This window comes from Castor canadensis, chromosome 4 (assembly GCF_047511655.1).
Source record: "Castor canadensis chromosome 4, mCasCan1.hap1v2, whole genome shotgun sequence".
In the NCBI taxonomy this organism is placed as follows: Eukaryota; Metazoa; Chordata; class Mammalia; order Rodentia; family Castoridae; genus Castor; species Castor canadensis.
This window is the reverse complement of record NC_133389.1, coordinates 72,969,718-72,994,270: the sequence shown is the minus strand read 5'-3', so window position 1 is coordinate 72,994,270 and position 24,553 is coordinate 72,969,718. Positions and strand designations below refer to the sequence as shown.

The window sequence follows — 24,553 nt, the reverse complement described above, 5'->3', positions numbered from 1 at the left end:
ACAGATTTCAAAATTGATGGAACAGCTATATCTTAGGCTCAGTACTATTGCTTGTTATGTTAATGGAAGCCCATCAATTTTTTCAACCTGACTTTCTTGTACCTTACATATAATATCTTCTTCCCCAGATTTACTAAGACTTTTTGACAAACAAAGCTGTATATATTTCAGGTATACAATATAATGACCACATATACTTCTACACTGTAAAATGATTATCCCAATCAAGCTAATATACCAATCAAGCTGGAAGCATCCCCTTACAACTTAATTTGCTTGTTCTTGTGTGTGTGTGTGTGTGTGTGTGTGTGTGTGTGTGTGTGTGATGAAAATAGAATGAAATCTACTCTCTTAGCAAATTTTAAGTACAGAAGAAGGTTGCTAACAGTAATTACCACATTGTCCATTATAGCTCCATAACTTGATGCATATTAAACTGAAATTTTGTACCCATTTGCAAACATCTCCCCACTCTCCAAAGCCAAAGACCTTGGAAACAACAATTCTGTCTCAGTTTGAAAAGAAGTTTAGAAGGGCTGACATTGATAATCTCCTGCCCAGTAAGTGAGATATAGCTCTTACCAAGCCTTCCTCCAGCAGGTACTCATTTTTTAAGAACATTCTGGTTCTGTTTCTAACTAATCACTTTCTACACCCCTTCCAGAGACATGAAGTGATCTTTCTTTGCAATTCACAATGAGAATATGGTGGAATTCCAGAAAGTAATGTCCATTAATGTGTAAGACCCTATCCCCACCAGAACATAGCTCCCAGGAATTTCTCACTCTCACACTAGTCCTCATCATCCTCCACAAACTCATCAAACTCATCATTAAAGTTCTCAAAATATTGAAGGTTCAATGGCTTCTGCTCCAGGTAAGCAGATACCAGCTGTGACTCTGTACTTATGAGATTTTAGGTTATTGGTATGCTGTAAAGCCTCAATTCCCTGATAGGCCAAGAAATGCTATCGATGTGCACTTTTATTCTTCCTCTTTTCAATATGTCAATGGAAGCAGTATTTTTCAAGGAAAAGAAGTCAGGTATTTGCAGCATTTTCTGCTGTTTTCTTCTTGTAGTGATGAGAATACTGTTTCTCAAGGTTTTTGTATATCAAGAGGTGAAACAAAAACCATCTATTTTTAAATAATATGAAAATATAAAATAAAATTTCCTCATTAGCTAAAAAAGCTACTGAATTCTTACTAATTAATTCTCTTTCCATTTTTTATATTTCATTTTTCTAGTTTTATGTGACATCATTCAATTTAAATGTGTTCTCCACCCAGTGACTGTGATGCATCCTTCTCATGTCAAGAATGGTAGACAGATACCACATTTTCTTAATCCATTCGTCCGTGGTGGGGCATCTAGGCTGTTTCCATAACTTGGCTATTGTGAATAGTGCCGCAATAAACATGGGTGTACAGGTGCCTCTGGAGTAACCTGTGTCACAGTCTTTTGGGTATATCCCCAAGAGTGGTATTGCTGGATCAAATGGTAGATTGATGTCTAGCTTTTTAAGTAGCCTCCAAATATTTTTACAGAGTGGTTGTACTAGTCTACATTCCCACCAACAGTGTAAGAGGGTTCCTTTTTCCCTGCATCCTCGCCAACACCTGTTGTTGGTGGTGTTGCTGATGATGGCTATTCTAACAGGGGTGAAATGTTATCTTAGTGTGGTTTTAATTTGCATTTCCTTTATTGCTAGAGATGGTGAGCATTTTTTTCATGTGTTTTCTGGCCATTTGAATTTCTTCTTTTGAGAAAGTTCTGTTTAGTTCACTTGCCCAGTTCTTTATTGGTTCATTTGTTTTGGGAGAATTTAGTTTTTTAAGTTCCCTATATATTCTGGTTATCAGTCCTTTGTCTGATGTATAGTTGGCAAATATTTTCTCCCACTCTGTGGGTGTTCTCTTCAGTTTAGAGACCATTTCTTTTGATGAACAGATGCAGCCATGATGAAGAATGAAATGTTATCATTCGCTGGTAAATGGATGGAATTGGAGAACATCATTCTGAGTGAGGTTAGCCTGGCACAAAAGACCAAAAATCGTATGTTCTCCCTCATATGTGGACATTAGATCAAGGGCAAACACAACAAGGGGATTGGACTATGAGCACATGATAAAAGCAAGAGCACACAGGAAGGGGTGAGGATAGGTAAGACACCTAAAAACTAGCTAGCATTTGTTGCCCTTAACGCAGAGAAACTAAAGCAGATACCTTAAAAGCAACTGAGGCCAATAGGAAAAGGGGAACAAGTATTAGAGAAAATGTTAGATCAAAAAGAATTAACCTAGAAGGTAACACCCATGCACAGGAAATCAATGTGAGTCAATGCCCTGTATAGCTATCCTTATCTCAACCAGCAAAAACCCTTGTCCCTTCTTGTTATTGCTTATACTCTCTCTACAACAAAATTAGAAATAAGGGCAAAATAGTTTCTGCTGGGTATTGAGGGTGGGGGGAGAGGGAGGGGGCAGAGTGGGTGGTAAGGGAGGGGGTGGGGGCAGGGGGGAGAAATGAACCAAGCCTTGTATGCACATATGAATAATAAAAGAAAACAAGACAGAAAAAAAAGAATGGTAGACATTATCCAAAACTTCATTTCAGTGTTGTTTCTGACCTCATTGTTCTGTTTCTTGGAGAAAATATTTTACCATTGTATTTCCAGTTACGTACTCTCACTTACTACCTAATATCATAATAAAATTGTAAACTAACAGTCATTCAATGAAACTGCCACTCTCCCCCAACCTCAAAAGTTGTTTGCCTTCTATCTCCACCTTTGACAATAGGACAATTGCATAAACACATCTCATTTTATGTGAAGGAATTCTTAGATGCCACCTTCCTGGAACTGGCTCCTCAGAGCCCTTCTCTATGCCCTTGGAATGGCATAATAATGAAGTGCAAAATAAGCACTTCAATGATATATATTGTATTTCATTGTATACAAAAACTTTCAACAAAGCCTTGAATACACTTCTTTCCACTTTATTACTTCGATATATAAGAAGTCATCAGTATTAATATATTAAATTGAATTTCTTATTGAATATGTCAACATACAACAGAAGCACATGTAATTGTTTAATATTCCCTATATTCAAATGACATTGCATCTAATATAATTTTATGCTTTGTTTAGTTATATATATTATACTTCCTATCATATACCTAATGATACTGATTTAAAATTTGTTAAATACCCCATATTTTGAAGTAAGTGTAATAGGAAGCAGCAGTTATGATAAGGAGTTTTGGGTTTCCTTGACATAATAGTTTAGTTGTAGATATCAAAAAGTAAGTGAACACAACATTTGTTATATAATATAATCCCATAGGTGAAAATTTAATGGTTTAGGCAAGAGGATAGAGCTGCATTAATCAGGATAGATGGTGCTGAATTCCAAATATAGATTTTGTTTTTCACTTTCCAGATGAATAATGACAATAATGATGGTGACTTACTTTGAAGGAATGTATTTTGATGGTATCTAGGGCTTGTGTGACAATATATATTCAAATACTTGGTAGAGTGGTCTATACTTCTCATACTATGTCATAGTTGTATTCACCTCCTCCATCAGTATTTTTGGTCTGTAATAAGAAAAGTGGATTCCATATTGCTTGAAAGCATAGTTGAATCAAAATATTTTGTTAGTTTAGTTTTTTGTGTGGTTTTATATCATGTGTTACAATGTAAAAAGTTAAGTTTTCTTCAAATGGACATTTCTAATATTGACCTTAAACCCTATAAATTCCAACTTACTGTATGCTAGGAAATAAAAAGAGTTTTATCTCTGTTTAGTCCATGTCAAGAAGAAAGTTTGATGAAAGAACTTCACTACATTAAAACTGCAAAATGAGGGGCACCCATTCTTGGGATCCCTCCTCAATTCTGGGGGCTCTACCCTCCCACTATACACTTGTCTATCTTAATAAACTATCCATCTTTATATTAAAGAAACTGCAAAATTATTTGTTATGAACCAGGCATGTTATGGGATTAAAAGATGTTAGTTTTATTTATCTGAGAGAAAAAAACATCAACATTATTTGTGCTTGTATCCTGTAAGATTAAAAATATATATAACTGATTACTTAAGGCCAATTTCATCATATTTGTGAGTCATGAAAGAACATGAAAGAAAACAGTATAGAGGGAAAAAACCAAAAAATGATACATTCATATAGATCTCCAAGTTCTTAGCATCCTAACACTTTTGTGCACTTTCCACAATTTCTCTGTAAATTACATAAATCATACATTCACAAATAAAAGAATGCAAACTATAGCTTACATTGCTGTCTTAAGGAAGTATTTAATTGGATATTGAAATATAACATTCCCTGTATTAATTCAACTTGTCACAGTACAGTAGAGATGTGACCAACTCTGTTTTATCAGGAAGGTGTTTGTCAAACCATACTCAATTTACAGACAGAAATGTAAGTCTATTTCTTCTCATTTCCATCAACTGCCAAATCACTTCATTTATTTGAACCTTCTTCCCCTTGTCTATGAAATTGGGAAGGTGTTGCTTACTTGACAGTTGTGCTGAGTGACTACTTTGAAGTTATCTTGGAGAATGATGTCAAATTACAAATAAATGGCTGTATAACCAACCTGCACTCTTAGATATCATTTGAAATGAGTTCAGTACTCATCCCCAATAAACAATGAAAATGGATAACTTCACAATGGTTATTATCTTACCCATATTTACTATCTTTTCTTTCACAAGAATTGCTGGTTGCTTTAATTTTTATGACAAAAGCATTTTTTGGTCAGAATTTTGACCTTGCCATTTTCAATAACTGCAGGTTTTTCATGATTTCAATTTTAATGATAGGACTTTCTATCACATCAATATAAGTGCACAAGTATAGAATCCATTCTATATCTCTAATTCCTTGGTTACAACTATTCTGGCCCAGAAAAAACATTTCACTTAATACGTACGTTACATCAGTCTTTGAATGTTCCTTACCTCCTTGATGTTCTTTTGATTGATACAATTGTTCTGTTGCTTCTTTTTTTTTTTTTTTACAGTTTTCATCTTTTATTTATTTATTTTTTTTTCATTTTTCTTTTATTATTCATATGTGAATACAAGGCTTGGTTTATTTCTCCCCCCTGCCCCCACCCCCTCCCTTACCACCCACTCCACCCCCTCCTGCTCCCCCCTCAATACCCAGCAGAAACTATTTTGCCCTAATCTCTAATTTTGTTGTAGAGAGAGTATAAGCAATAATAGGAAGGAACAAGGGGTTTTGCTGGTTGATTTACTGCAATTTATTTTGTACTCTTTTGGGAGGTAGCAGTCGTATTTGAGCTCAGCTCTTCACAGTTGTTAGACACTCTGAATATAGGATCTCACTTTTTAACCAGGCCAGCCTGGACTGCAATCCTTCTATTTATGCTTCTCACCATATCTGGGATTACAGGCACATCCCATCATGCTCAACTTTTCTCCATTGGGATGGGGAGTCATGACCATCCCTATCCCCAGGTTGGCAAGGAAGTGTAATCATCCCAATTTGAGACACGTGTGGAGCTTAGGGTGACAGGAATGTGCCACTGTGTTCAGTTGTTGATTGAGATGGAGTATTGCTAAATTTTGCTGGTGACAACCTCAATTTTGATCCTCCTGGTCTCAGCTTCCCAACTAGCTAGGATTATATGCATTAATACAGTGACATCTGGATTATTTTACACTTTTAATTCTACAAACTCACTTTGGTCAGTGAGGTGATTCAAATTTATTCCTTGTCCATCTAAACAGTCCAAGAGGCCAAATGGGAATGGAGAATGTGTCACAGATGTTGGCATTACTAATTCTCCATAGCTTTTCTTTCCTTTTGAAAATAATTTTCCTATAATAAGTGCTTCTCATTTTCCAGTTTTTCACTTTCTATTTTATTCTTTATGTTTTTAATAACTTTAATATTTTATTCTAATGTTTTAATAACTTCATCATGTTTATTTGAAGAATAAAATATCTCATGAGGCATAACTTTTGTTATTATTCATTGACATATCAGAGTACACAGTGCCCAATACTGTTAGATTATTTAATATCTAATTTTGAAAATTAAATTATGTGTACATCTGTATTCATTTTGCTTTTCATTCCTCTGGGAATCCTAGCATATTGTTTTACTTTGGTCCTATGGCCAAAAATGACAAGTAGCTCTTCTAAATTTCCCCTAGATTTCAAACATATTTAATACTGAGTTACTTCTTCATCAGGAAAGGCATGTTTATTTCTGGGAAAAGCTCTTGCAGTAGTGCCATATCTGGTCTGGCAAAGTCTTCTCTCTTTCTACCTACTGTTAATTTTGGATCACATTGACTTCCACAGGAGAATAATTATGAAGTACATAAAAATTGTCTTTCCATGTTCAGCAGAAAGAATTATGAGTTCATTTAACCACCCAATTTATTAGCTTCTTAAATAAATATACTTAAGAAAAAAATTATTTTTCAGAAAAATTTTTGGTAGTAATTATTATATAAAAGCCTTTTAAATTTCTTTCTGGGGAGGGAAGGGAGTGAGACAGAGTCTCTCTATTGTCCAGGTTGGCCCAGGACTCCTGCATTCATGCTAGGATTACAGTACGCATCCCCATGTATGGCTCCTTAATTTACTTTGTTTAAATTCTTATTTTGTTTAATTAAAACAATATATTAAGCTAATAAATTAGTGAAAAAGCTGAGGTTATTTGTTATCTCACACTGTTTACACACAGACACTTCTCTAAAGTTGGATTTTTGCTAGCCATAAGCTAGGAGTCAATCAGTAGTTTTGTGGTCATTATTGCAAAAATATTTATAATGTCCAAGCCAGGCATTGGTGGCTCACACCTGTAATCTTAGCTACTCAGGTAGCAGAGATCAGGAGGATCATAGTATGATGCCAGCCCAGAATAAGTAGCTCGTGAGACCCTATTTCAAAAAAAACCCAACCAACATTAAAAAGGGTTGGTAGAGTGCCTCAAGTTGTAGACCCTGAGTTCAAGTCTCAGTAAGGCAAAATATATATATATATATTTGCAAGTATCTATTTTTGAATTTTTTCTAGATATCTCAATGCATATAAAACACTTCAGAAAAAGTAACATTTAATGCAATTTGTCGATGAACATTTCGAGTACATAGAATTTCTAATTCATGTGAGCTAATTAGCAACCTGTCTCATATTCTGTGTAAAAGTTGGTGAACAAAATAGAAAAGCTCTCTGTTCTTATAGTACTTTTACAGGAGTAAGTCAGACCATAGACAGAGACAGAGGAAGCAAATACATAGCCATTCTCTGTAGTCATAAAGCTATGAAGATAATTATCAGAAGCAATTATAATAATAATAAAGTACCATGTGTAGTGAATTGAATATGAATTAGATGAAGTGGAAATTGTTTTTGAGGAGAACATGCAAACATATGATATATGTTGTCCATAAACCACATAAACTGTTTTTTAAAATATTTATCTTTTAGCATTGAAAAGAACAATTAATATAACTGATTTAAGAAAGTTACTACAGTGACACTGATCCACTATAAGAGAACAGACTGTCATACTGGTCAGTTAGTGCTTCAACAGTAAAGTAATAGATCAAAAGAAGAATGCTAATATTGTTTATACTCATTATTTTGGATTTAATCTGTATCTGAGAATTTTCTGAATTCCTTAGAAAAATTGCAAAACAATATCACTTGCAAATATCTATAGTCAATTCCTTAAGCATCCACTCCATGGTTTACATACCAGGACAGTATTTGCACTCATGATATTCATTGAGATAGAAACAGAGATTTCCCAGCAGGAACTGGAATGGATACACTATGAACAGAGAACTAAATAGTAAAAGAAAATAGTGTACCTTTCCGTTGCCTTGCATAAAATTGCCTACAACTTAAAGACAACATGGAGGGGAATTCCAAGATGGCGGCTAGAGGTAGGAAGCAGAAAGCGACCCTCCTATAGTGAAATCTTGGAGAGACGCTAGAGACACACTTTGCAGGCATAATCACCGAGAAAAGGCATAACTTTGACTCCTCCACATCTCCAGCCAGCGCAGAGAATCTCCACTTCACGTTAAACGGAGAACCGAGGAGGCCCCCGGGCCGCCAGTGGCCGGCGCCCATACGGCTTGGGAAGACGCGGACCAGGTGAGCTTCGCGGTACCGCGGTTCCCCCACAGACAAGCCTGGGCCAGAGCAGCATAGCCCCCTGGACAGACTGACCTCCACCCGGGAAAAAAAGAGAAACTGAGTACTAAGCAATAAGAACAGTTAAGACACGCTGGAAAGAGGGTGGGGCGCCCTGAGCGCTGAAGATTGGGGGAAGGGAATCCTTCCCGGGACTGGAAATAAACGAGCCGGGCGGGCCGGAGAGGCTCTGGCGGGAGCGGGGCGCGCCAGCAACCAGGAGTGGGGACGCTTGTGAGAGGAGGGAAGACCCACTTCCCACGTGAACTGTAAATAAACACGCAGGCCTGACAATGCGGGGCAGTGTCGCCTTTCCCAGTGCTTGGAAAGGGAAAAGCCTGTAGCAGAGGCCCCCCTCCCCCGCACAGGAGAACTCTGAGCAAACAAAGCCTGTGGGACCAGGTGAGTGCTAGCTCACCCCAGAGATCTGCATAAATAACGCCGCCAGCTACAGGCTGAGAGCAGCAGGCAGGCAAGCCACAGTTGCAGATACCACTCTCAGAACTGCCTCCAGACACTTTTTTTTTTCTTTTTCTCCCTACCTTTGATGAGAGAACAACCGAATTACACCTGCAAGCCGAAAAACTTACTGAAACTGTATTGCATTTGAACTGGGGACACTTGGTGGGGCTTTTTTTTTTTTTTTCTTCTGTGTGTGTGTGAGTGTAGTTTTGTTCTACTTTATGCATCCCCTTTGATGAGACAACTACAGAACAACATCTGAGGCACCAACTCCAGGACTGGAGATTGAGACAGACATCCAAATTATTAAGACTGAAATTGCATTGCATATAAACTTGGAAGTTTTTTGGTTTTTTTGTTTTTTTTAATTTTCTATTTTCCATTTTATTTTAATTCATTTTTATAAATAGATATTACTTTCATATACTTATTTTTTATTTTTTTTATCTTTGATTTTCAATCCTCTCTCTGTCACTCTATTGTCTGTTCAGCTTACTGTCGATTAGTACACTAACACTCCCTGTTTATACCTTTGAAACTCTCTTGTCTGATACCTTGTTCTGCTTTCTCCCTCTTGTCTGTATATTTATTTTCCCCTTTTCTTTAACTTCTTGCTTTCCATCTCAGCTCACTCTTCCATTCTAAATATTACCATTGTTATTATTACAAGCTAGAAAATACTTAATTACACACAGTACAGGGACAGTAACAACACCAAGGACAATGACAGGAAGACAGAAAAAACAAGGAAACCAGTTTCCCCACAGCAAAAAATTAGTACAGGAACCAGAGGGGAATGAAGAGAACAGAAACTCAGAGCCAGACTCCAACAAAATGAAGATAAACTATGCCAAAGGACCCAATGAAGCCTACAAGAATAATTTAAAAGAAGACATACTACAAGTACTCAATGAGAATTTTATAGAGATGATACTGGATAGGGTCAACCAAAATGTACAGGAGACACTCAAGAAATTCCAAGACAATAAAAATAGAGAATTTGAAAAAGCAAAAGAAGAAATAAAGGAAACCATAGAAGCACTGTATAAACACCAAAATGAAAGAGAGAACACAATGAATAAATGGATAAATGAACTCAGGACAAAAATAGACAACAATAAAGAAGAAAACAGCCAGGATATGGAAAACCTCAGAAAAAAGAACGAAACAGAACTGCAAAACAAAACGGAAGGCCAATCCAGCAGAATAGAACAAACAGAAGACAGAATCTCAGAACTTGAAGATGAAATGGTAATTAAAGGAAAAACTGAAGAACTACTAATTAAACAACTCAAGACCTGTGAAAAGAAAATGCAAGAACTCACCGGCTCCATCAAAAGACCAAACTTGAGAATCATGGGCATCGAAGAAGGAGAAGAGGTGCAAGCGAAGGGAATGCGTAATATATTCAACAAAATAATAACGGAAAATTTCCCAAATCTAGAGAAAGATATTCCCATACAAATGCAAGAGGCCTCCAGGACACCAAACAGACCAGAACAAAATAGAACTACCCCACGACATATCATCATTAAAACAACAAGTTCAGAAACTAAGGAAAGAATATTGAAGGCTGCAAGAGAGAAAAAACAAGTAACATACAAAGGTAAACCCATCAAAATCACAGCAGACTTCTCAACAGAAACATTAAAAGCAAGAAGAGCGTGGGGTGAGATCTTCCGGGCACTGAATGAAAATAACTTCAACCCCAGGATACTCTACCCAGCAAAGCTATCATTCAAAATAGATGGAGCAATAAAAGTCTTCCATGATAAGCAGAAACTAAAACAATATGTGACCACAAAGCCACCATTACAAAAGATTCTGCAAGGGATCCTGCACACAGAAAGTGACACCCAACTTAACCATGAAAAGGCAGGCAGCACCAAACCACAGGATAAGAAAAAGCAAGACAGTAGAGAGTAACATCAAGTTAGGTACACACAATCAAACCTTCAAACAACTAAGATAACTAAATGGCAGGAATCACCACATACCTATCAGTACTAACACTTAATGTTAATGGACTTAATTCACCCATAAAAAGACACCGTTTGACAAAATGGATTAAAAAAGAAGATCCAACAATTTGTTGCTTACAGGAGACTCATCTCACGGACAGAAATAAGCATATGCTTAGGATGAAAGGCTGGAAGAAGATTTACCAAGCCAATGGCCCCCGAAAACAAGCAGGAGTAGCAATACTTATCTCTGACAAAGTAGACTTCAAACCTACATTGATCAAACGAGATAAAGAAGGACATTCCATACTAATAAAAGGGGAAATAGACCAAAAGGAAATAATAATCATCAATCTGTACGCACCCAATGTCAACGCACCCAATTTCATCAAACATACCCTGAAAGACCTAAAAGCATATATAAACGCCAACACAGTGGTTGTGGGAGACTTTAACACTCCATTATCATCAATAGATAGGTCATCCAAACAAAAACTCAATAAAGAAATCCAAGATCTAAAATATGCAATAGATCAAGTGGACCTAGTAGATGTCTACAGAACATTTCATCCAACCTCTACACAATATACATTCTTCTCAGCAGCCCATGGAACCTTCTCCAAAATAGATCATATCCTAGGGCACAAAGCAAGCCTCAGCAAATATAAGAAAATAGAAATAATACCATGCATACTATCTGACCACAATGCAGTAAAAGTAGAACTCAACAACAAAAGTAAAGACAAAAAACATGCAAACAGCTGGAAACTAAATAACTCATTACTTAATGAAGAATGGATCATCGATGCAATAAAAGAGGAAATTAAATAGTTCCTAGAAGTCAATGAAAATGAAAACACAACCTACCAGAACCTATGGGACACAGCTAAGGCAGTCTTGAGAGGAAAGTTTATAGCCATGAGTGCATATATTAAAAAGATTGAAAGATCCCAAATCAATGACCTAATGATACATCTCAAACTCCTAGAAAAACAAGAACAAGCAAATCCCAAAACAAATAGAAGGAGAGAAATAATAAAAATAAGAGCTGAAATCAACGAAATAGAAACCAAAAAAACCATACAAAGAATTAATGAAACAAAAAGTTGGTTCTTTGAAAAAATAAACAAGATTGATAGACCCCTGGCAAACCTGACTAAAATGAGGAGAGAAAAAACCCAAATTAGTAGAATCAGGAATGCAAAAGGGGAGATAACAACAAACACCATGGAAGTCCAGGAAATCATCAGAGACTACTTTGAGAACCTATATTCAAATAAATTTGAAAATCTAAAAGAAATGGACAGATTTCTAGATACATATGATCATCCAAAACTGAACCAAGAGGAAATTAATCACCTGAATAGACCTATAACACAAAATGAAATTGAAGCAGCAATCAAGAGTCTCCCCAAAAAGAAAAGTCCAGGACCTGATGGATTCTCTGCTGAATTCTATCAGACCTTTAAAGAAGAACTGATACCAACCCTCCTTAAACTGTTCCATGAAATAGAAAGGGAAGGAAAACTGCCAAACACATTTTATGAAGCCACTATTACACTTATCCCAAAACCAGGCAAAGACACCTCCAAAAAGGAGAACTATAGGCCAATCTCCTTAATGAACATTGATTCAAAAATCCTCAACAAAATAATGGCAAATCGAATTCAGCAACACATCAAAAAGATTATTCACCACGACCAGGTAGGCTTCATCCCAGGGATGCAGGGGTGGTTCAACATACGAAAATCAATAAACGTAATAAACCACATTAACAGAAGCAAAGACAAAAACCACTTGATCATCTCAATAGATGCAGAAAAAGCCTTTGATAAGATCCAACATCATTTCATGATAAAAGCTCTAAGAAAACTAGGAATAGAAGGAAAGTTCCTCAACATTATAAAAGCTATATATGACAAACCTACAGCCAGCATTATACTTAACGGAGAAAAATTAAAACCATTCCCTCTAAAATCAGGAACCAGACAAGGATGCCCACTATCTCCACTCCTATTCAACATAGTACTGGAATTCCTAGCCAGAGCAATTAGGCAAGAAGAAGGAATAAAAGGAATACAAATAGGTAAAGAAACTGTCAAAATATCCCTATTTGCAGACGACATGATCCTATACCTTAAAGACCCAAAAAACTCTACTCAGAAGCTTCTAGACATCATCAATAGCTATAGCAAGGTAGCAGGATATAAAATCAACATAGAAAAATCATTAGCATTTCTATACACTAACAATGAGCAAACGGAAAAAGAATGTATGAAAACAATTCCATTTACAATAGCCTCAAAAAAAATCAAATACCTAGGTGTAAACCTAACAAAAGATGTGAAAGACCTCTACAAGGAAAACTATACACTTCTGAAGAAAGAGATTGAGGAAGACTATAGAAAGTGGAGAGATCTCCCATGCTCATGGATTGGTAGAATCAACATAGTAAAAATGTCTATACTCCCAAAAGTAATCTACATGTTTAATGCAATTCCCATCAAAATTCCAATGACATTCATCAAAGAGATTGAAAAATCTACTGTTAAATTTATATGGAAACACAAGAGGCCACGAATAGCCAAGGCAATACTCAGTCAAAAGAACAATGCAGGAGGTATCACAATACCTGACTTCAAACTATATTACAAAGCAATAATAATAAAAACAGCATGGTACTGGCACAAAAACAGACATGAAGACCAGTGGAACAGAATAGAGGATCCAGATATGAAGCCACACAACTATAAGCAACTTATCTTTGACAAAGGAGCTAAAAATATACGATGGAGAAATAGCAGCCTCTTCAACAAAAACTGCTGGGAAAACTGGTTAGCAGTCTGCAAAAAACTGAAACTAGATCCATGTATATCACCCTATACCAAGATTAACTCAAAATGGATCAAGGATCTGAGTATCAGACCCCAAACTCTTAAGTTGATACAAGAAAGAGTAGGAAATACTCTGGAGTTAGTAGGTATAGGTAAGAACTTTCTCAATGAAACCCCAGCAGCACAGCAACTAAGAGATAGCATAGATAAATGGGACCTCATAAAACTAAAAAGCTTCTGTTCATCAAAAGAAATGGTCTCTAAACTGAAGAGAACACCCACAGAGTGGGAGAAAATATTTGCCAACTATACATCAGACAAAGGACTGATAACCAGAATATACAGGGAACTTAAAAAACGAAATTCTCCCAAAACTAATGAACCAATAAAGAAATGGGCACGTGAACTAAACAGAACTTTCTCAAAAGAAGAAATTCAAATGGCCAGAAAACACATGAAAAAATGCTCACCATCTCTAGCAATAAAGGAAATGCAAATTAAAACCACACTAAGATTCCACCTCACCCCTGTTAGAATAGCCATCATCAGCAACACCACCAACAACAGGTGTTGGCGAGGATGTGGGATAAAAGGAACCCTCTTACACTGTTGGTGGGAATGTAGACTAGTACAACCACTCTGGAAAAAAATTTGGAGGCTACTTAAAAAGCTGGACATCGATCTACCATTTGATCCAGCAATACCACTCTTGGGGATATACCCAAAAGACTGTTACTCCAGAGGCACCTGCACATCCATGTTTATTGCGGCACTATTCACAATAGCCAAGTTATGGAAACAGCCAAGATGCCCCAGCACTGACGAATGGATTAAGAAAATGTGGTATCTATACACAATGGAATTTTATGCAGCCATGAAGAAGAACGAAATGTTATCATTCGCTGGTAAATGGATGGAATTGGAGAACATCATTCTGAGTGAGGTTAGCCTGGCTCAAAAGACCAAAAATCGTATGTTCTCCCTCATATGTGGACATTAGATCAAGGGCAAACACAACAAGGGGATTGGACTATGAGCACATGATAAAAGCGAGAGCACACAAGGGAGGGGTGAGGATAGGTAAGACACCTAAAAAACTAGCTAGCATTTGTTGCCCTTAACGCAGAGAAACTAAAGCAGATACCTTAAAGCAACTGAGGCCAATAGGAAAAGGAGACCAGGAACTAGAGAAAAGGTTAGATTAAAAAGAATTAACCTAGAAGGTAACACCCACGCACAGGAAATCAATGTGAGTCAATGCCCTGTATAGCTATCCTTATCTCAACCAGCAAAACCCCTTGTTCCTTCCTATTATTGCTTATACTCTCTCTACAACAAAATTAGAGATAAGGGCAAAATAGTTTCTGCTGGGTATTGAGGGGGGGAGCGGGAGGGGGTGGAATGGGTGGTAAGGGAGGGGGTGGGGTCAGGGGGGAGAAATAAACCAAGCCTTGTATGCACATATGAATAATAAAAGAAAAATGAAAAAAAAAAATAAAAATAAAGACAACATGGAAACTTGAAGGGAGAGAGAAACAGATATTTAGTTCTACTCCATATTGAAATGAGAATTCAAAAGACATAACTTAAATTTAGTTCTATAGTAATTCTTAAATAGTTTTTCCTGAACACCTGAATTGTACTCTAAATCCATAACTTTACAAAGACATTAGTTATTTTTCCTGAAGAAATTTATGACATAGTGAAAGAGTAGAAATAACATTGATAGTTCAACTAAAATGGAAAATACATTTCTAATCATTTGTTTCTTCATTCATTAATTCATTCAACACAAATGTACAGGGAAGCTGAAATGTACCAAAATTCCCTTTATACTCCAGATATAAAAGAATAAGTATAATGAAAAAGATCTCTGCTTCTACTGGTAGTACTTCTACGGTAATAAGGCTGACCAGAGACAGAAAGAAAATGAGTAACACATCAAACCAGACTGTTGTAAAAATATGCAACTATCATCATAAGAATATACAGCAGTACTTAAGTTCCAACTCTATTTGCAGGTGGGGAGAAAAAGCCATAATGAGATAGCATTTAAGCAAAATCCTAGAAGACAAAAAAGAGGTACACATTCAAGGAGAAAGGGAACACGTCAGCCAGTTAGAGAGAATACACTACAAAACCCTTAAAGTATGACTGAACATGCCATTTTCAAAGGAACAATTGAAAATTAGGGCAGGAACTCATACCTATAGTGGAGGAGAACAATAGAAGATGGTGAAGAAATAGCTTGAGTCATTAGCAGATAGTGAAATCTGGTGCTTCCGAGTTGTAGGAAACAACAAGGAGAGATGGAATTCACAGTCATTGAAGTAGAGAAGCTAGGGAGAACAAAATGAAATCAAAAGATGAAGTATCATGATGAGCTATTCCAAGAAAAATAAAAATTGTTTACACCTGGTGTAAACTGAGAGTTCAGATGACATGAAAGAATAGAAATAGCAACTGGAATACAGCTACATATATATTTTCTTCCCACAGAGCTTTTTGACAAACAAAAGATATAAGAAGTAATAAATTCAAGTATGATATATTTGATAAATTGTAAGAACTGTTGTAAATGCTACAATGTACCCTCACCCAGCACAATAAAGGAAAAAATAAATAAAATGAAAAAAGTAATAAAGATCAATCTGAATATGAAAGTTTATTATGAAAAAAAAAGATTAAAAACCTATGTGCTGAGAAAAGAACTCAAGTGATTGACAGCAAGGTTTAGGAAGAACCCAGAAATTAGTCTGAACAAATACTAATTTTCAAAAGGGCATCAAGAAAATACACTTGGGTACGATCCTTCTCTTCAATAAACTCTGATGGAAAAGCTGGATACATGTATGTGAAAGAATAAAACCAGATTTCTACTTTTCCCTAAATACAAAAAAATCAACACAACATGGATCAAACACTTAAATGTGAGACCTGAAGCCATAAAACGACTTGAAGTAAACATAAGGGAAACATTTCAATACATTGATGTGGGTAATGATTTCACATAAAACCCCAAAGCACAGGCAACAAAAGCAAAAAGGGGCAAATAAGATTATGCTTAATAAGCATCTGCACAGTAAGGAACACAACACTTAAGACACACCATACAAAATAGGACAAATTATTTGCAATTGATTCATCCACCAAAGGACTGACATTCAGAAAATATAATCGAACAAATAGCCAAAAAAGGTAGGAAAATTTTCATTAGAAATAGGCAAATCATGTAAATAGACATATCTCAGGAAAAAGCATACAAATGATCAGTAAGTATTTGAAAATATGTTTAACAACCCTTAATCATCAGGGAAAATCAACCTAAAACTGCAAAGAGATATTGTCTTACCACATTAGAATATCTATTATCAAAAGCAAAACTAGAAAGTGCTATTGAGGATGTGGAGGAAGGTAAATTAACATGCACTATTTACCAGAATATAAATTAATACAACCACTTTAGAAAAAAGCGTGTGGTTTTCTCAAAAATCTATCACTAGAACTACCTTAAAATTCAGCAATACAAATGAAATTCACTATTTTAAAGTAATATATTCACTATCATGGTTATTGGAACACTGTTAAAAAAATCCAATATAAGGGATCAACCAATGTGTCTATCAATGGATAAGATCATTAGGAAAATGTGATATATATGTCTATAGATATATATATTACACATACATATATATCACATATATATGTAATATATATATATATATATATATATATATATATATATATATATATACATATAAAACTTTCAACCATAAGAAAAATTAAATCTTATTACTATTGGCAGTGTGAATAGAACTATAGGAAATCATATTATATGACCCACACCTGGCACAGAAAATGAATAGTGAATGTTTTCACTAATACAGCAGCTTAAACTTAAAGTGTTAAACTCATATGTGGTAGGGGAGTGCTGTAGTGGTAAAGTGTTTGCTTACTAAGTGTGAGACCCTAAGTTAAATCACCAGTACTACAAAAAAGTCAAACTCATGGAAAAAAAGAGTAGAACAGTGTCTACTATAGACTAGGAAAGGCAGGATGAGGTGATAGAGAGAAGTTAGATAATGAGTACAAAAATATGGTCAGGTAGGGGGAATTAGTTCTAATGTTTCAAAACAGTAAAATTAATATAGTCTATAACAATTTATAATATATTTCAAAATCATTGGAAGAAAATATACAAGTTTTCAAACAAATAGTAATGATAAATGTTTGAAGAGTAGTAAATGCTAATGATCCTGATTTGATCACAACATACTGTGTACATGTATCAAATCATCTTACTGTACCAACAAAGGATGTTACAACTAATGTGTGTCATTAAAAATAATTTTTCTAAGTGGCAGAAAATTTGCTATCAATAAGCAAGTAGATGGTACAAGACTGGTGATAGCAGAGTGAAGGGAGTAACCCAATCAGTTTGTAATTCAACAGAAATAATTGGGCCAAAGTTGCACTCCTATGGTGATACAAGTAGAGTATCAAGACTATTAGTGATAGTGATGAGTATGTTAGCTGTACTGGGTATCACAATACCTAGGATGATTTAATGTCAGCTTAGTGGATGGAGCCAGAAATTATTCAATGTAATTGGTGACATTGGTCATAGCAGAGCTCCATAAAAACAGAAACCGACAATGACTAGCAGCACTTACCCCACAACTGTGCATCACTAGACAAATATGGCAATTGATCATAAAAAAAATTGCAGAGATTAGGGAATCACATGAGCATGAGTTAGAGACACCTCTAGTTGTCATGACTTAAACCCAGGAGGCAAATTTTGAAGAAGAAAGTAAAAATGGAAGGACACCATGAAACCAGAAGATGAATTTAGCTAAATACATTAATCTTAAATGTATAATAATTTATAGTAAACAATATACAAATATTTAACATGTTAATGTGTTGTTATTATATTAAACCAATATGGCATATATTGTTATATTAATATTTAATGATATATATGTCATATATTTAAATAATATACAACATGAAGTATGTATCATTTATAGAAAAAAATCTGCATTTCCACATAAATTATATGAGTTAAATGTCCTCAATCATTACAATGCTGTCTGGGCTCCCATAATTAATGCAAATAACATTTCTAAAATTATATTTAAGAAATACCTCTCCTTTATTCCAAAAAAGCTTAAGCCTTTCAGTTTGTATTCAATTGTTCAAAATTATTTTTATTTTCTTGATATTACAAAATAATAAATTCAATGTTGATGATATGTTGAAGAGCTAATCAATGTGCTACAAACTTGCATATGTTTGCATATAGATATATATATGTATTGTGTATATACATACGTATATGTACATGTGTTTCTGTAGCCTTAAATTTATTAATAGGAGAGTTGCTAGAGGTTATTAAATCATATGTACAACTTATAAAGTGTCTTATTAGAAGGTAATGTATCAGTATATATGAATATAATCGTTAGCAAACAAAATCACACTGGCCTTGTTTTAAAAGATCTCACAGTTTAAAGACACCATCATTAAGAGTCTTGATGCACTGCTACCATGAAGAGTAAGCATTCATTTCTTTGTTAAGCACTTTCTGTTAATGTTATCTTGATTCTGTCACTAACATTTTTCAAACTGATTTGCTTACACATGAGGAAATGTGCTGAATGACCTAATGGTAGATTATGTTTAGGCAACATGCAATAGATGAGCAAACTCTAAATATCATGAAAACCAAAATCACAGCTTCCATATTGTGGTGGTTGCATTAACATGCAATAATGTGTCAGAGTGCAGAAGTGAAAGCAACAAATTTTCCAAATTTTGTGTTACTAAGACCTCTAAGAATCAGTATAAATATTTATTTAATATAACATCTTAATTTTAAATTGACATTTATGTGATAAAAGAAAATGAAACAAAAATGACATACACAAAGTGAGGTCAAGTGCTGTTTTTCCATGAATAGTTAATGATCCTGGTAACTTTGAAGCTTGGTGAATTCTTACAGACTTTTAAAAGTACATTTTATTAACGAATCACAAGCTACATAGTATAAAATTCAGTGGATATTTAGTCCTTTATCCCTTTCTGAAACAGCCAGCCTTACACAAATATTAAGATCTTTATGAGTAAGATTCTGAACACAAAGGCAAATAATTTCTTCAACAGTATTCAGTCACAAGCATAAATCCTTGTTGTGTTTGTAAAGAATATTCCTTAAGTTTGGTACTGCTTATTTGTTGTTTTGTTTTGTTTCATTTTGTTGTTTGGCTTCCTCCAATCAAGGAAGGCTCTTATTTACAAAATCATTATGAAATAGTCCATCTAGAACATCAAGATTTTTTGCCCAGATAATTAGGTGAAGCAGTAGGAGAGGATGTATGTCCTGAGATATTCTGATGTATATTAAAAAGACAAGACAAAACTCTGAGGTTGTGAATTTGAAGCTGATTACATGTGACTAGATGCATCTTGGGGGAAGTTTTGATGGCACTAGACAGAAGATACTGAGAAGTAACACTGTTCCATCAGATTATCTTTCAATATTAAGTGGAAAGTCTATTTATACTACTCAAGTCCTTTTTTGCTGATTTTAAATTTTGTATTAAATTGTGAGATTATCCAAAGAATGCTAGCTCTTCAATGCAACTATTTAGTAAAACAAAATATTCATAAACTAGCTTGAATATGTCTAACAAATTATTCAGTTGAACCAAACCATAAAGAAGTCCCTGAATTCACACTCTCAAGTTACATGCATAGTATTTTAGAACTCACTTAAGGTCTTTGAGGACTTGATTGTCTGTGGCAAATAAAAATTGCAGAAATAATAATATTTAATTTGTAAATAGTACCTGAAAGTTAACATAGGCTGGAACTAGTAAGTAATTTAAATCAGAATACAGAAAAAAAAAGACAAGAGAGAGCAAGTGAATATTAATTGACTAATGATATGTTAGTCTGATGACATTAGTAAATTTTCCTTTTCCATATTCATTTCCACAATTAACTTCCTCCATCCTACATTGTTATTAGGATTCTGAAGGATTTTCTTGTGGTGCTGCTTAGTTTTTTAATGAATATAAAACCCATATATGGACTCGGATCATGCTATCATTAGTGATTAGGTAAAATTTGGGTCTAACTACCATCCTGCATGCATTGCATATTTTCAGCAAATCTTCTAATCATATAAATGTGTGAGATATTCTTTTTTTAATACTTTTTTTTGTTATTAATGTACTAGGCATCCATTGTGACATTAACAAAATTTCTTACAAAATTTCATAGTTTAATTAACCCACTCCATCTTCCTCCTTTATCCCCCCCATTCCCATTCTTGGAACAGTTTCAACAGGTATCATTTTTCTTTTTACATACATGTGTACAGAATATTCCCACCATATTCACCCTCTGACCCCCTTTCCTAATATCCTCCTCCTTACCACTGGTACCCACCCCCCAGACATATTCTTATATTTCCCCTTCTTATCTTTGACATTAGATCAGAATAAGATTATTTTGACCTTAGCAGAAGTCAGCCTAGCTATGCATAGTCCACTACTCTAGCACCCACGTTCCTCCAGTAACACAAGCAAATACTTAGTGTTGTGATTGTCTGATATTTGGGGCTATTTGTTGCAACACTGAAGCTAAGTCTAAATGAAAACCTAAAAACAGTGCAGTCACAGAAGTACTTCTACTGGGATGTTTGTCCAGAATTATACTTGATATATGTATAAAAATCCAAAAATCCAGAGAGGAAAAATAGTCTGTGCCTAGAATTTAAAAAATGTACCTCAGTGTTAGGGAATAAGTGAACTTTGAAATTTACAAGTGGAGGCAGACATCTTGTTGATACACAAAAACAGTGATTTAGCTTGTCACTAAACAAAATATGTCATTTATATAAAATGTTTCTCTTTTCCATTTGGTGAGATTTGGGATATATTAGCCAGTCATTTTTATAAGGATCAAACAGCCAATTTTCTTAAAACAGAGCAGGGTGAGAGAGGTGGGTGGGCACAGAGCAGAGCACATGGGATTGGTGCTACACTGAGAGGGTGGGGGGGGGTACCTTAGGGGATGCAGAGGCTGAAGTCAGGTGAGTCCTTATTTCAAGTCCTCTGCTTGCACTGTAGCGTTGTCAGTGTGGGATGCTGGTGGGTTTTGGGACTCAGCTTTTCAGGGCAAGGAGAGGGAGGCCATCCTAGGGCCTTGTTGAAGAAGTCAGCACCATCCTCCACAGTTGCTGTTACCAACATTAGTCTTACTCCAAAAATCCAGGCACAGGATGATTTTCCTTTCACTACTTTTTTACCCACCCTCTAACTAGGTCCAAGTTTTCTCTCTGTCTCACTCTGTCTTAGATATCATTAACACAGCACAATGCAGATCTAATATACAGAGTTCAATTAAAATTCCAATATTTTATCATGAAAAATTTAAGCATGCATAAAAAGTTGAAGGGAAATTACAGTGAGTGGCACTCCTTTATTCATCACCCAGTTCTGCCATTGGTTATCACATTAGGAAAATGCAAAATATTTTTATAAGTTTAGAAAAGTGTCAGGTTTCCTTTGGGGGGATATTTGGTTGGGTGGATTTTCCTTGTGGTGGTGGATATGGAACTCAGGGCCTTGCACATATTAGGGGTTTGAACTCAGGGCTTGCCAATTGAGCCACACCTCCAGTCCATTTTGCTCTGGTTATTTTGGAGATGAGGTCTCTCAAACTGTTTATTGGGGCTGATCTCAAATCCCTGGCTTCTCCATCTTAGTCTCTCAAAAACCTAGGTGTATAGGTGTGGGCCATCTGCTCCTGGTTGCACCTAACTTCTCAACATCTTTTGGTTTATGTGTGCTGAGACAGTAGAGACACCACAAACCAGGAAAGTTTGGGAACCTCTCTTATTTTTTCAGACAGTAAACTACTTGCATTCTGTAGCCTTATAATATCAGAATCCTAGAATTCATCATGTCACAGGCTCTCAAAGCTCAGAAAAATGCCCAGGACAGATGGAGTCTCAGCTGTTCACTGTCAACCTGCTTGCAAGCTGAGGGAATCTGGAAAGCAGAAGTGGGATTGGTTTTATACCCAACCCCACTCCTCTGGGAGTGACACACTGAGCCAAAGCATCCAAGGGTATCTCCTCTAGAGGGACTAGATCAAAGCCTGGGTTTTAGGCCAGTCCCTCCCTATTTCAGGATATTACATTCCCAGAAGATTTCAGGGCTATATTTTGACAACTACAAATGAGAAGTGGGAGAGAACTAGGCTGGTCCAAGACCCCCAGAAAAACATCTAGGACAACCAAACATTCATCCAGCTCTATTTCTATTTGATTGCTCCAGAGATGAATCTCACACAACTGTGACTGTCCAGATTTCTTTGGCTTTTTTGCTAGCCATTGTCTCTAACCACAGTCTCACACTGACCTCCCAACAGCTGGTCAAAGCTATCCAAAGCTCCTGGTTGAGGCTGGAGGCAACCAGGCTGTGCCCATCTCTTACATGCTCCTCTCAAGGTCTGGACAGAATGACCTGGGAACACAGATGGGTCTTCTTATACAACACTCAAGTTCACCAGAAAGAGCAGAAGCCTCAGAGTCCTTGCATAGACAGAGCATATCTGTTATTGGTTCATCAAATGTCCCAGCCCCACTTGAGAGCCCTGACCTCCTGACTTTGGATATCAGTATGCTGTATGCATCATTTTTTGGAGCACTTGTTATTATAGAAATAAAATTAGTTGTCTTTTCTGTTTGTTTATTCTTGGCATTATTGGGATTTTAATTTAGGGCTTTGCACTTGCAAAGCAGGTGCTTTACTACTTGAGCCACACCTCTAGTCTATTTGCTCTGGTTATTTTGTAGATGGAGGAGGTCTCAAGAACTATTTGCCTAGGCTGGGCTCAAGTTATGGTCCTCCTGATCTCTGCCTCCCAAGTAGTTATGTCTGAGTTTGTTTTTGTTTGTTTGTTTGTTTGTTTTCTGATGGTGCTGAGGTTCGAACTCATGGCCTCATGCTTGATAGGCAGGTATTCTAATGCTCGAGCCACTCCACTAACCCCCAGGTAGCTAGGATTACAGGTATGAGACAGGTATGTACTGCGAAGGTCATTGTCCACCTTGATCTTCATATCTCCAGAATGTACCAGAGCCTGTTACATAATGCTGACAAACGTTCATGAATAACTGAAATTCGGTTTGCTTTTAAGTGTTCCTCTTGTACTTCTCTTTCAGTCTTTTTCTACCCTTTCCCCCACCTTTCATTTTTTCTTTCTTTACCAGCCACTATGTCTCTGGCATGCCAGCATCACCCACATACCTCGCAGAGATCTGCAGCCTGCCATACTTCATACTTTCATACTTTATAACGGTCTGAACCCTGAACCTTAGCCTCTCTGCTACTGTCATGATTGAGCCATGACTTTCCTAAAAGAAGTAGTGTAGCTCCTAGGAAGTAAATTCGCTAAGACCCCATTTCAACCAATGGCTGTGCACAGTGGCATGCATCTGTACTTTCCACCTACATAGGCAAACACAAATAGGAGGATAGAGGTCCAGGCTGACCTAGGCAAAAAGGAAAAAGTGGGAACCTATCTCAACTACTAACTAAAGAAGGCTGGAGCCTGGTACCAGTGGCTCACACCTATAATCGTAGCTACTCAGAAGGCAGAGGTCAGGAGAGTGACAGTTCAAAGCCAGCCCAGGCAAATAGTTCTTGAGATGCAATTTTGAAAAAAGCCGTCACAAAAAAGGGTTGGTGGATTGGCTCAAGGTGTACTGCATAAGTTTAAGCTGGAGGCTTGGCTCAAGTCATAGAACATCTGCCTAGAAAGTGCCACAGCACCAATCAGGTTCAAATTCTGGTACCACAAATCAAAAATAAAAACAAACAAACAAACTAACAAATACCTTACCAAAGAAATAGAACTGGTTTGTCTCACATAGTAGAATACCTGCCAAGGAATTGAAAGATCTGAATTCAACCTCCAGTAGCACCAAAACTCATAAAGTAAGACATTTAGGGGCAGCTTCAGGAGGTGGAAATAGGAGGATTGTGATTTGAGG

At 36.1% G+C, this 24,553-nt stretch overlaps 1 pseudogene; it reads right to left on the bottom strand.

Moving 5' to 3' along the window:
• The window catches only part of LOC109680745 (small ribosomal subunit protein uS10-like), a 29,231-nt pseudogene extending 5,335 nt beyond the window's left edge, over positions 1-23,896 (bottom strand).
• Between the last annotated feature and the right edge of the window lie 657 nt (positions 23,897-24,553).